Source organism: Scleropages formosus, chromosome 1, assembly GCF_900964775.1.
Source record: "Scleropages formosus chromosome 1, fSclFor1.1, whole genome shotgun sequence".
Lineage (NCBI taxonomy): Eukaryota > Metazoa > Chordata > Actinopteri > Osteoglossiformes > Osteoglossidae > Scleropages > Scleropages formosus.
In genome coordinates, this window is record NC_041806.1 from 20,031,666 (window position 1) to 20,045,528 (window position 13,863).

Here is a 13,863-nt window from a genome sequence, read left to right on the forward strand (position 1 = left end):
CCTCAACATAATAGAGACCTTATGTTCCCTAATCACATCCTGCCTCCAACCGTGAAGAAAATACCGGAGCCCCAGGTGCAGGCCCCAGATGGACGCCGGCCCCCGTGCGGCTGCGTTCGTTTCATCCGTAGCCGTGGCTGTTGACGATCACAGTGGAGAAGACGTGCAAGCGAGCACTCCTCAAAGCAGCTGACGCTCATGCGGGTACGGAGCGCGCAATTTCGACTGCGCTGCTGCGGTGCGGTCTTTTACGAGCACTATGCCGAGCTGCATCGAGAACATGTATAATGCTAATGCAGATCGCCGCGCCTCGCACAGCTCCAGCGATAGCTCTTGCTTAGCATTATGTTAGATGACTAAGGTAAGGAAATGCCTCGGCACAAGCTGGCGTCATTATCAGGCCATATCTGCTAATGAGATCACTGCACTGCTCCGTGTCAGCCAGAGGGCCTCTCATACTATCCTGTTGTGATACACACAGCACACATTTTTTTAGAAGAATTGTTTTTTTAGCAGATGTTTTTCTCCAGCCGGGTTAGGCTCCGGGTCCCCGTGACCCCACATGGGACAAGCAGTTTCAGATGTTGTGTGTGTGTGCGCTTTTCTCCAAAGCGACTTCCGATGAACTCTATCTAGCATCAGCCTACACACCTTATTCACCACAAGGTGACTTACACTCCTGGATGCACTACTTACACCGGGTCACTCATCCATACATCAGTGGAACACACTCTGGGTGAACCTGAACAGCATGTCTTTGGACTGCGGGAGGAAACCAGCACACTTGGAGAAAACCCACCCTGACACAGGGAGAACATGCAAACTCCACACACGTTGAGCAGGGATCAAACCCATATCCTCTCGCATCATCTAAGCGCTGTAAGACAATAGTGCTACTCGCTGTGCTGCCGTGCCACCCACAGATGCACCTATCTGTGTATGTGTGTGCGTCTGACTGCGAAAGAGTGAAGAGTGGCTGGGTAGGTGTGTTTTGGATGCTTGGTTTTGTGTGTTGTTTCCTCTCGCTGTCATACAGCAAACTCCATATATTTGCACACAGGTACACACACACACACGACTTGCAGAAACCTTCTGCTGTGGCCAAGAAGGGCCCTCAATCTGCAAGACACAAGCACTTCCCCAGATCGTGATAATGATTCTGTCATTAACACTCGGAGGAGCGCGAGTTGGTTCGTAATGGACACAGCGAAGCGCCGTACGGGTGTGCTGCCAAACAGGGTGTCTGCGATGCATGATCAGTACTCATCTCCGCAGCACCACAGAGGAAGAAAAAGACATCTAATCAATTAAGGCGAAAATGAGAAGGGAAAAGCAGATCCATCAAAAAACACTCTTGGGACTCCTTTTGAAACAGTCTGAAGCTGATGCGAAATCAGTATGCGTAAAAAAAATAAATAAATAATCGTGATAATTATATTCCAGTATCAGAGATCAGTGGCTTTCTATCACCTGTCTATCTCTTTTCAAGAAGAAGGGAAATCATGGCTGTCTATAGTCTTACTGGGGCATTCAATTATAGGCTTCGCTGGAAATACCACAGTGGAGGTATAGTTCCCTTTACCATAGTGCACCCAAGAGCAAACCCAGTAGGGCACCTTACATGACAGCCTACTGTGACTCTGTAAACTGCAGCAACATATGAACCTTTGACAGTAGGTCAAGCATGAGATTAAAATACTGATCCCCAGGCCGTCATGGTTAAATGTCCATCTGCTGTGTGCTTTTAATTTTGCAAAACATCTTTATGCTGTTCTTGTGCTACATCTCTTTCCGCTTCCAACGTGGGTTCCTTCACACACACACACACATTTTCAGAACCGCTTGTCCCTTACGGGGTCACGGGGAACCGGAGCCTACCCGGCAACACAGGGCGTAAGGCCGGAGGGGGAGGGGACACACCCAGGACGGGACACCAGTCCGTCGCAAGGTATCCCAAGCGGGACTCGAACCCCAGACCCACCGGACAGCAGGACTGCGGCCCAACCCACTGCGCCACCGCACCCCTGGGTTCCTTCAGAGAGCCGCAAAACTACAGTACAAATAAAAAAGCATCCCTTTGTCCTTCCAGGAGGACGCATAGCCTTCCAAAAGGTACCTCATATCCCTTTCATTCAATTTTCCTTTTGCTTCTATTGTTGCTCAGAGTCTGACGTTACGAAAATGCTACCCTCTGTTTTCCGACTTATCTGCAATATCAGCAAGTTCCAAATATTGGTCATTGGCTGCATTCGGGCGGCAAATTTTTTAATGTGGGTGAAACGCTTACGATGGCATTCTAAAACTGTTGCAGAAGCGCTTAGAACTCAACCACTTCCTTCCGGTGACTTCTTCCACGCTTACTTCAATTTCAATCCCGGCAAGAAACGAACGCTGCGTCGCACATTGAACAATCATTCTGGATCATTTCCTACGCGTTACTGAAATGACCCGTTCGTCCATTCTGTTTCGACTTGGGAAGAAATTTTCTTGATTTCACATATGGAAAAAGGAGTAAAAACGCTTAAGGAGCAGAACATAACAACATACAATAGAAAGAAAAGTAATTAACCTTTTATACAAAAGTGGTCCTTACTTTACTAAAGGCCCTGAAATGTATTAGTGGCCTTTATCTAGTGCATCTTAGTTATACGAGTGTGTGTATAAATTGTGCTTATAAATCTAAATCAAAATGTTTTGATGGCGAGGAGCCCTTTTGAATATATTGGATTTATCACTATTTTGTTAAACTGCAAGGTATAAGTGCTTTAAGTGTTACTAATTCATTTTGCACACTGCACTCTGATTGCAGCAATGGAAGTGTTCATAGTTATAATAGACAAAAGAAATGAGGAGAGTAAGAAAAAGCAGGGCTTAGCATATAAGGTAGAATTTTAAAATACTTTGGATCAAGAATTATACTGTATTACAGAGATAGTGAGAGATCGCAAAGGCAGACCTGTAAAGCAAACACACACACACACACACATCAGCTGAAGCCACTTGTCCCAAGCAGGGTTGCGGTGAGCCGAAGCTTAACTCTGCAACACAGGGTGCAAGGCTGGAGGGGGAGGGGACACACCCAGGACAGGACGCCAGTCCATCTCAAGGCATCCCAAGCAGGACTTGAACCCCAGACCCACCAGAGAGCGGGCACAGGCCAAGCCCCCCATGCCCCTGTGGCCCCGCACCCACGCACCCCTGCGCCCCTCTTGACCTGTAAAGCATTTCATGTTTATTCAAGGTCACCAATGCGGAATGTTTGGTTAGGTTGAATGAGTAATTTCAGGGATCACCATGGCGAGAAAACACAGCTGACACACATGAATGCATGTGTGGCACGGTGGCACAGTGAGTGGCACTGCTGTCTCACAGGGCATGGGTGGTGCGAGAGGATGTGGGTTTGATCTCCACTCAGTCTGTGTGGAGTTTGCATGTTCTCCCTGTGTCTGTGTGGGTTTCCTCCGGGTGCTCTGGTTTCCTCTCACAGTCCAAAGACATTCTGTTCAGGTTCCCGCATAGCGTGTGAGTGACAGAGAGCAAGAGTGTGTTCCACTGTTGTATGGATGAGTGACCCAGTGTAAGTAGTGTATCTAGCAGTGTACAGTAAACCACCTTGGTGTGTGGGCTGACAACACTACATAAAGTTCATTGGAAGTTGCTTTAGGGAAAAGCATCTGCTAAATAAATAAATGTAGATGTGCTACTCAAGAGATTTTTTTGTCTTCTTTGGGAAGTGCTTCATGTCACACACAGGGCCTATAATAAAGGTGGTCTCTGCATTGACTGTATTTACCTTGCTTTAAAGGTGCAATTTAATCTAGTTTCCTGTTGAGATTTGTGATAAATATGAAGCTTACATCTGTAAATTCTGTGTTATGCCAGTGATGTGCACTTTTGTATGTGCTATTTTTCGCTAAGAATGGTAAGATATGACATAGCACGACACAGAAAGAGATTTTACTATGAGTTCCTTCCAGCTGCTGAATTTGGATGAAGAACTATTAAGATAAGGAACCGGGTCATTTATTAGAGCAGAGATGACCAGCATTTAGGTGTAGCTGAAACAGTGCTGGACAGCTGTGTTTCACTGTTTTTGTATAGTAGGAAGTTATTTGCTGACTTAATAAAAAAAAAAAATCATATGTGCGTGTATGTGTGTGCCTATTTCTTTTGGTCATAACTAAATTTGTGGGTTGATAACATACTCTTCTTATTTCCGCTGATGGAAAAATAACTCTAAGCCTACCTTTTAAAAACATACATTTATTATAGTGCACTTTGATTTTTTTTCTTTTTTTTTACATAGAATGCAAGGAAAAGCGTGTGTATGAGTTATAGTTATGAGTTATACTATGAGTCATAGCACTTATAGTGAGTCCAAGCAATGTGATGTTTTGTTGATACAAATTACCTTGATCTAACAAATCAGTGCAGAGACTTCCTTTATTATAGGCCTTATCTGTTAAAAGAAGCACTTCCTGGACAAGACAAAAAATCTGTCCATTATCCAGTGTGTGTGTGTGTGTGTGTGTGTGTGTGTGTGTGTGTGTGTGTGTGTGTGTGTGTGTGTGTGTGTGTGTGTGTGGCGGGGGTAATTGTTTTTTTTTTGGAGACAGTTATAAACACTGGTGTTTTGAAATGCTAATAGTTCTAATTGACTCTAATAGTTATTATACCCAATCAACTCAGCCATGTTGGTTAGTTAATTTTGTGTTCATTATTTTTTCCAAATAGAACAAGAAAATATGGTGAAAATTAAAAGTAAGAAAAGACTTCCCTGTTTGTTTATCTTTGCGTTCATCTTAATCTTTTCCATTTAAATCCCTTTATTTGTTTTATATTAATTAAATAAGTGATTGAACATTCAAATCCCGTGCATGCCTTACAGAGTATTATTCCATAGTTAAAATAATCCCTTTAAATTGCAATCAATTAAATTGTTAACAGTCATAATCTTGTTATTATGTGTAAAAATGATGCATGCACTAATATAAACAATGGTACACTGGAGTTTTTCACTTCACAGAGGGAGATTATGTTAAACATTTCATTTTAAATGGCACAGCCTTGTGGGGGGTGGCTGGAGAAGAGGGTCAATTCTGTGTCAATGAGGTGTAGCCTGTGCGCAGCCATCATTCATGGTGGTGATTAAACTGCCTGCCTGGTCGGTCTGCCTGTCAACTCAGCTCCACCTCACATACCCCCCAGGTCCATAGCGGATGACAGGTCCGTTCTAAATGTGATTAGAAAAAAGAGCTCGGAGGGCTTGACAGAACCATTTGCCTCTCGGCTGCAGATATGAACCACCTTTCCCGCAGAAAGCAGTTTGTTCCTGTAAAAGATCAAACCACCGAGCAACTCATGAGGATTCTAACCTGGCTTCTTGTAAGCGTAGCCACATTTCTTGAAATGAGTTCTTCAAAGTGGGCTTTGACCCTTTGCTAAGCAGATTGCAGTGACTGAGGGTCATCCCTCAAGGGTTCCTGCTTAGTCCATCACTCTTTCCTGCCTCGCGCCATAAAAGCACCGAGCCTCTGAGATTCCGCACCGGATAGACACGGCACTTTCTGAGTAGTGTGGAGGCAAGCGGCATGAAGTGGAACGCCTATTTCCAGCAGCGGGAGAGGCGTACTGAAGATCTCAAGGTTACCGAAAAGTGCAGTACAAAGGGAACCATCCGAACGCTCACCTGGAACGTGGAAAAGGAGGGAAACAGTTTAGCAAGGGCTTTGCACAGCAAATTGCATAACTGCATGACAGGAACCACCACAAACACATGTTAATATTTATAGGCAGTGGAGAGTTCAGCACTCAAAAGCTCAGACTTGTAAACTGAACATTTATGGATCAAATCCCATGAGGCCCTTTTGCGGCTCCCCCTGCCTTGGTACTCAACCTTTTTCGGAAAACGAAAAGATGGAGTGAAACACCACAATCAAATACTTCATAACAGCTGAAGACATCCATTAAACAAACACACAGAAAAAATACACACCGTTTTAATATTTTTTTTATCATTATCCCAACTGCACCCTCATTCTACGCATCCCTTATTGAACATATCTTAGCTTTTGCTCGTTCAGAGACGACGTGAGGAAGCATTGCCGGTGGATTTTCTGAATCTTGGTTTAGCAGACGCTTTTCTCCAAAGCAACTTCCAGTTAACACTACATAGTGTTATGAGCCCACACACCTTATTCACCAAAGTGTCTTACACTAAACTCTGACACATAGTTATATACAGTACATAATACAGGTGGTCCCCAATTTACGATGGTTTGACATAATTTTTTTGACTTTACGATGGTGAGTTGGCTGTAGGCATTCAGTAGAAATTGTACTTCAAATTTTGAATTTAGATTTTTTCCTGGGCAAGTGATACACGGTGCGTTACTCTCTCATGGTGCTGGACAGTGGGAGCGATCCTCATCTCCCAATCTGTCACGCATAGGTGTGTATTAGGTGTATTAAATGCGTTTTCAATTTACGATATTTTCAACTTCTGATGGGTTTTGCAGAACGTAATCCCATTGTAAGTCGGGGACTACCTGTACTTCATAATGATAATAAACACCTATGTTGCTGGTTTATGTATTTACTATATTTTTTATTGTTATTTTACAGTGTACTCTTTCTACTTATAAAAAAAAACTTTACCGTAAAACAGTATGCTGTGTTATGCCAGCAGCAGTGTCATAAATCTTGTGTTTACTGCATCTCTTGACTGCATCGAGCCTATACCATCTAGGTTTGTATGAATACACTCTGTGATTGAGGCTATACCATCTAGGTTTGTATGAATACACTCTGTGGTTGAGGCTATACCATTCAGGTTTGTATAAATACACCCTATGATCGAGGCTATACCATCTAGGTTTGTACGAATACACTATGTGTTTGAGGCTATATCATTCAGGTTTGTATAAATACACCCTATGATCGAAGTTATACCATCTAGGTTTGTGTAAGTACACTCTGTGATGTTCGCACCTAACAACGCATTTGTCAGATCGTATCACTGTCCGTAAGCAACGCATGTCTGTATGTCTTTTCACATATCCCCTGAATTTGCTTTCTAAAAGATCCTGAATATTTAAAAATAATTTTTGAATAAATGTCATGTCAATTTTCAAATCTTAATTTGCCCCTGATATCACCACCAGTTCTCGCGATGGGTATTTTTTCTCCACTTCAGTTCAGGCTCTCGAATACAAGTACTACAGCAGGAGGTGGGGCTCAAATCCGAGTCCTTTGAGTGCAAAGCAGTGGCTCTGACCACTGCGCCACCTTCTGGTCCTTTTTGCTTGATTTAGTTGCTGCCAGTGACGAAGTTCTTATGTCTCCCCCTCAAAGCATGATACCCACGCCAGTTCATAAACTGCAGATATGTGTGCTGTGACTCACCTGCTTCCTTATATCCTGCAGGATGTAGGCTTTACTGGGTCTTGGAGGAGAATTCTTCCCTCCCAAATATACTAGTAGACGCAAGGCCAGCCATAGGTGTCGCTGTGCACAACGACGGTAGAGAACTACAGGCATCTCACCCACTCAAGGGAGCAGAGGACTCCCTGGAAATAGATGACCAGTACGGCATGGAAACGAACCAATATACCACTGGAGTGGCTATTGTGTGGAATGATGATTCTTTTCATACAAACTGTGCCAGATCATTTGCTTGAAACCAATGGTACAGACAAATGAGCTAACGGTTAACGAAATTGCACACCCGTATATTCTGACCACACAAACCCTTTCCCGGGGGCTTTAGATGGAAATGTTTATCGCAGGAACTTGTGACGTGGTTTGAGACCGTGACCCTGGGTGCTGATCTTTTGATTCAGCAAATGGCCACAGTGTCTGCTCAGTAGTGAACCCTGCGAGTGTCCTCTTGACACCTCATGGTTTGCTGTGCAACATCTGATGAGATAAGGGCAGTGCTACAAATCCAGCCTGTTGGCCAAATCTATAACTTATAAAGAAATGTACAGCTGGGGAATTTTTAACCACTGCCTCCCTCTGAAGGCTGCGATGTCATATGCACTGCATGATCCAAATTATGTAAATAAAACAGAGAAAAAGGGAGACTGCAGGGACATTAATGCTTTTCATGTATTTAACTTAATATATTCTTCCTTGGAAGAGAAGTGTGTGTGCTACACCCCAACCAGACTGCTCTTCCACATAAGCCCGCTTGGTGGTCCCACGCACGAAAGGTAAAGCACGAAGGTTCACATTTCTGGTTCCTTTGTGGTGGAACGACCTACCTCTCTCACTCAGAACTGCTGAATCTCTGTCCATATTTCAAAAGGGTCTTAAACCTCGCCTCTTCCGGATGTAAATGTAATGTAAATGTATTTGAATCAGAAAGAACCCTGCTCTAAAGGTGGGCTTTAAGACGCGGTTGGTGAGAAATAATTGCCTTTTCTGACCACTGTCACGTCCACGCCCACAACTCAACCGACAACACCTGACTCTGCACCAGCACCTGATCAACCGCTCACGCTTTAAAAGACCCTCCTCAGCTCCCATACCTTTGCAGAATCTCATCAGGAACAACCGCCCTTCCTTGTGACTCCTCGCTCATATGCATCTCCTGTTCTCAGTTCACGGTCCCTGGTTTTGACCCCTAGCTTTGTTTCTCGACCACGGATCTTCGTTTCAACTCCGATCGCCGTTCGACCGACTCTTCACTTCGTCTCCCGACCTCACCCATGGATTCCCGCTCTGACCCCAACCGCCAATCGACTGGCCCTCCACCTGTCCCTCATACCGAGAACTTGCCTGATCCTCTGACTCCAGACAAAGGACTCCGCACTTGGCTCTTTCTGTCCCGGTTCTCTTGGCCTGACGTGACAACCACTATTTATGGTGACTGTGTCATTTTAGATAAGCCTTGCCTCCTTTTGCTGTTACTAAACACACACACACACACACACACACACACACACACACACACACACACACACACACACACACACACACACACACACACACACACACACACACACACACATTATCAGAACCGCTTGTCCCTTACAGGGTCACGGGGAACCGGAGCCTACCCGGCAACACAGGGCGTAAGGCCGGAGGGGGAAGGGGACACACCCAGGACGGGACGCCAGTCCATCGCAAGGTACCCCAAGCGGGACTTGAACCCCAGACCCACTGGACAGCAGGACTGCGGTCCAACCCACTGCGCCACCGCACCCCCTTGTTACTAAACATTTTTTTTTTATTTATTTATTTATTTAAAAGTATGTAGAGCTGGTAGCATAGTGGTTAGAACAACTCCCTTTAGCTCCAAAGGTTATGGGTTCAAGCCTCATCTTTGGCTGTAGTACCCTTAAGCAAGATATTTACCCTGAATTGCTCCAGTAAAATTCCCTGGCTGTATAAAGGGGTAAATAATTGTAAGTTGCTTTTGTCAGGTAATATTACCATTACTGATCCATATAACTCCAGGGTACCTTCAACATCTGGACATGTGTACTTGACTAAAGGATGCAGCAAGTACATTAGCCTGAGATCCTCATGCAATAAATTTGAAGCAGCTTCACATAACAGAGGATAAATTGCATTTTAGCGCTCCGATACAAAGAAGAAATGACGGGTTTCGTTGCCCCGCCTGGGGTCGTTTATTTCTGAACTCAGAGGTGGTGTTTGAGTAGACCAGTACTTGTCATTTAACTGTGTGCCTCTGTTCTTCAACTGACAGCAAGTCTTTAGCAAGAGGGATGGAGCGGATTATATCTCCCTTCGTATGATGAAGCACTGGGCTGTCCCCCCTCTCCAAGCCTCACGCAGGAGCGCTGTCGGGTCTAGCCGATGACAAGCTGCGATTATGTTGCTAGTTCTTTCACTCTTTCGCTCTCGGTGTCGTTCCACAGCTCCAGCTGTCAAGCCAAGCTCAGGCCCTTGCTATTACATTACGTTTTTTTGCTGCTTTGCAGATACTATCGTCTGTAGCAAACGAGATACCTTACAGCTTCCTTATTTAAAAAGCTGGATATTTTACTAAAGCCATTTAAGGGACAGCTGTCATTTTATTTGAATCTGGAGCCTTTGACTTACAAGTTTTTACTTAGCAGACACTTCTCTCCAAAGCAACTTCCAATGAACTCTGTGTAGCATTATCAGGCCACACAACCTTATTCAGAGAGATGACTTACACTACTAGATACACTACTTACACTGGGTCAGTCATCCATACATCAGTGAAACACACTCTCTCTGTCACTCACACTCTATGGGGGAACCTGAACAGCATGTCTTTGGACTGTGGTAGGAAACCAGAGCACCCAGAGGAAACCCATACAGGGAAGACATGCAAACTCCACACAGACTGACTGAGACTTGAACCCATGTTCTCTCACACCACACACACACTGTGAGAGAGCAGTGTTATGCGCTGTGCCGCCCCATTAGAAATGTTTAAAAACTTCCTGCAGATGTGCGAAGCAAAAAGAGTAACTTGAAAATTCAACTAATTTTAACTACTTCAATAAATGAGATCACAGAGATACTATTAGAAAGATCACAAATAATGTTGAAGAAGAAAATATTCAGAGAGGTAGCAGACAATCATTGAACGATGCAGGACCTTTCTGAGACTCAAAGAAGTGTCATTTGAGTCTCCAATTATTTGAGTGCTTAGGTCATGGTCCATAGTCAAAGAACATGGTTCAGTTTAGGTATAGACCCCAGTGTTATGATTATTCACTTCCATCACCCAAGACTACTTCTTCTTCTTCTTCTTCTTCAGGGTAACTCAATCAACACACACACAAAACGTCTCATGATGTAAAGGCACTCAGTCTGGGAGTCATTGAATAAAAAGTCAAGAAATTAGTCTGGAGTTTATGAATGATCCCCATTTATGCCATTTCCCATGAAACAGCCTGCAAGCAGGAAGGTAAATAAAATCTCACTATTAAACCTCATTATAAACTTTGTGCTCACATTGTCAGGTTAAGATTATGTGATGGGAATAAATGGTGATGGCTGTACTGGTGCACCCAAAGAATTGCTCTATCCATGAACGAATGCACTGGGGTCGAGTTCTCTTCACAAGTCCTACCCAAGGAAAATTAGTCATGACAAACGATAGAGACCCAAATGAAAGCAATGTAATAACAGGATTATTACTGTTATTTGTAGCACACAGCAATAACTTCACCACTTGAGGAAGAAGACGAATACAGATAGTCCCCGAGTTGCGATGGTTCAACTAATGATTTTTCAACTTTACAATGGTGCGATAGCGGTACTCAATCAGTAGAAACCATACTTCGAATTTTGAATTTGCCTAAAATGCCCATCTGTGTCTCCTGCTACTGGCAAGAAGAAGAAGAGGAGTGCAATTACTCTTGAGAAGAAACTCAAGATAATTGCCCAGCATGAAGGCCTCAAGCCCGTAATGGCCATACAACGTGAACTTGGACTTTCGCAATCGATGATCTCCTTCATCTTAAAGGATAAGAAGTGATGTTCAGTAGGTTAGGTCTATTAAATGCATTCTCAACTTATGATATTTTCGACTAATGATGCGTTTATTGGAAAGTAACCTCATCATAAGTCGGGGACCGTCTGTAATAACAAATTGTTGTACACTTCTTAGTTCTTACAACTGACACATAAATTAAAAACATGACACTGTCACTCCTCTCTCAGTATTTCCTGCAAATATGGCTCCAGGGTAGGGAAAAGTTGTTGTAACTTGACAACATGTACCAACATTCTCCTGTACTGCTTTAGCTAGCAACGGTCTATGAAGCACCCAACAGTTTTAAGCTACTTACAATGATTTGCGCATTCATACAGCTGGGAAATTTTTACCAGACAAATTTGGGGTAAGAACGTTGCTCAAGGGGACCAAACCTGGACGGGGGTTTAAACTCTTTAAGTAAAGGTGTAAAGGTGGCAATGCTGAGCACTACACCACCTTCAGCCCCTTTCAACATCACAGTGTGTTTTACCAAAAGTGGTTAAAGCACATATTGAGACAATGGTGAGAAAACTGCTCCCTGCCAGAAATGAAGATTTATTTTCTTTGGGCATCATGTCTTGCACCGTGGACTCAGTTTGGCCCACGCACAAGACGTCGGAAGAGAGGAGGAGGCATTCTTAGCAAAACCTGCTGAGCCCCTAAATGATTCCTTTTCCCGAGGGTCACAGTGCAGAAGTGATGCTGTTAGACTGCTAGATCTGAACCCACCCTCCCGTGTTCCCCATCACCTCGGAGCTATCCTTCCGACTCTTCTCTCCTTTCTTAATATTGCAAATTAGACAAATGGCCTCTCCCTCTGTGTAAATATTTACAGAGTCTGTGGTATGAACTCTCAAATACACATTATTGTCTTTCTGTAATTATCACCTTTAACGGCTCATCTTCATTTGTTAAGCCAATAAAGGGTCTGCTATTTTTCTGATTAGGGTTTATTAGCTCCCATCAGATACTCAGATGCCCTTAGGTGTGATCACATGAAGGAAACCGACTGAATGCCTCTGTCGCCCGTCAGCTTTAATATAGTTACAGTACATGTGAGGGAAACTGAGGGCTGTGAAGAAGAAGATGAATATTTCTGTAGGAGATAGTAAATTATATAATGGAACAACGTCATTATCTTATTCTTTTTCGTAAGTCTTCTCAGCGTTGTTTTTGATGCAACAGATCATACAGTTCTCCTACATTTTTTTTCAAGCTGGACCACTGGAAGTAGTTTTCCTGCATGTAGAAAGTTATTTTTTGTTTTACACAGAGCTCTCATAACTCTTCCATAATCAGCTTCTCTGCTTAAGTACAAAGTTCAACAGGACATGGTTTTGGGACCCAGCAGAAAATGTATTTATGAGTAAGACAAGTTGACCCTACGTACAGTTGACACAACATTCTGTTTTCATAGGAGTAAATCTGGTTGGAGGACAACTCTCTACCATGTGATGAAAAAGTGCTTCATGAAAATGGTATACATTGCAATTAATGTATATGTAATGTACACCATCTATGTATATGTATATATGTATAACACACATACTGTATGTACATACACTGTGACACCTGCTCCTCCGTTATTGTACAATAAGTCATTTAAAATGATTTATCCCATTAAGCAGATGGATAATTCAAGGTACAGGCAATCCCTAGGTTACAAAAGTCTGACTTGTGTACAACCCAAAGTTACAAACTACCTCCCTGTAAAGCCTACGATTTTAAAATTTCGAGTTACATACAATGGTTCATAATCTCACACACACACACACATACACACACACACACACACACACACACATTCTCTCTCTCCTCCTCCTCTCTCTCTATTATAAATACTCTAATAACAATTCTTACTATCTCTTTCTATGTCTCTTTCTATTATAAAAACTGTAGTTACATTTATTATTATTGTTGTTATCATTATTATCATTACATCATTACATTGTATTATTGTTATTATTACTGTATTGTTATATTAAAGATGTTTTGCTGTATCTGGAAGTGATTCTTTAATGTTTTTATGCATAGAAAGGTACACAATATACTACATACTAAGAGAAACATTTGACTAACTGACGTTAGAGAAAAACCGTACCAAACTGTTCAGACTTACATAAAAATTCAACTTAAAGACAGACTTCGGAACAGAACTCGTTTGTAATCTGGGGACTGCCTGTGTATCTTACTCCAGTGCAATACAGTGAGAGCCCGGGACAACTCTAACCACAGCACTACTTGCTGTTACAAAGAGCTCAGAACACTCTAGTTGGGGTTCCAGCAAGAATCAGAAACACAATCATACTCCCTCTGCTTTAGCTCTTAGTAAAGCATAACACACGCTTTAACATCTCATTTGTTATAAGGCTGGACGC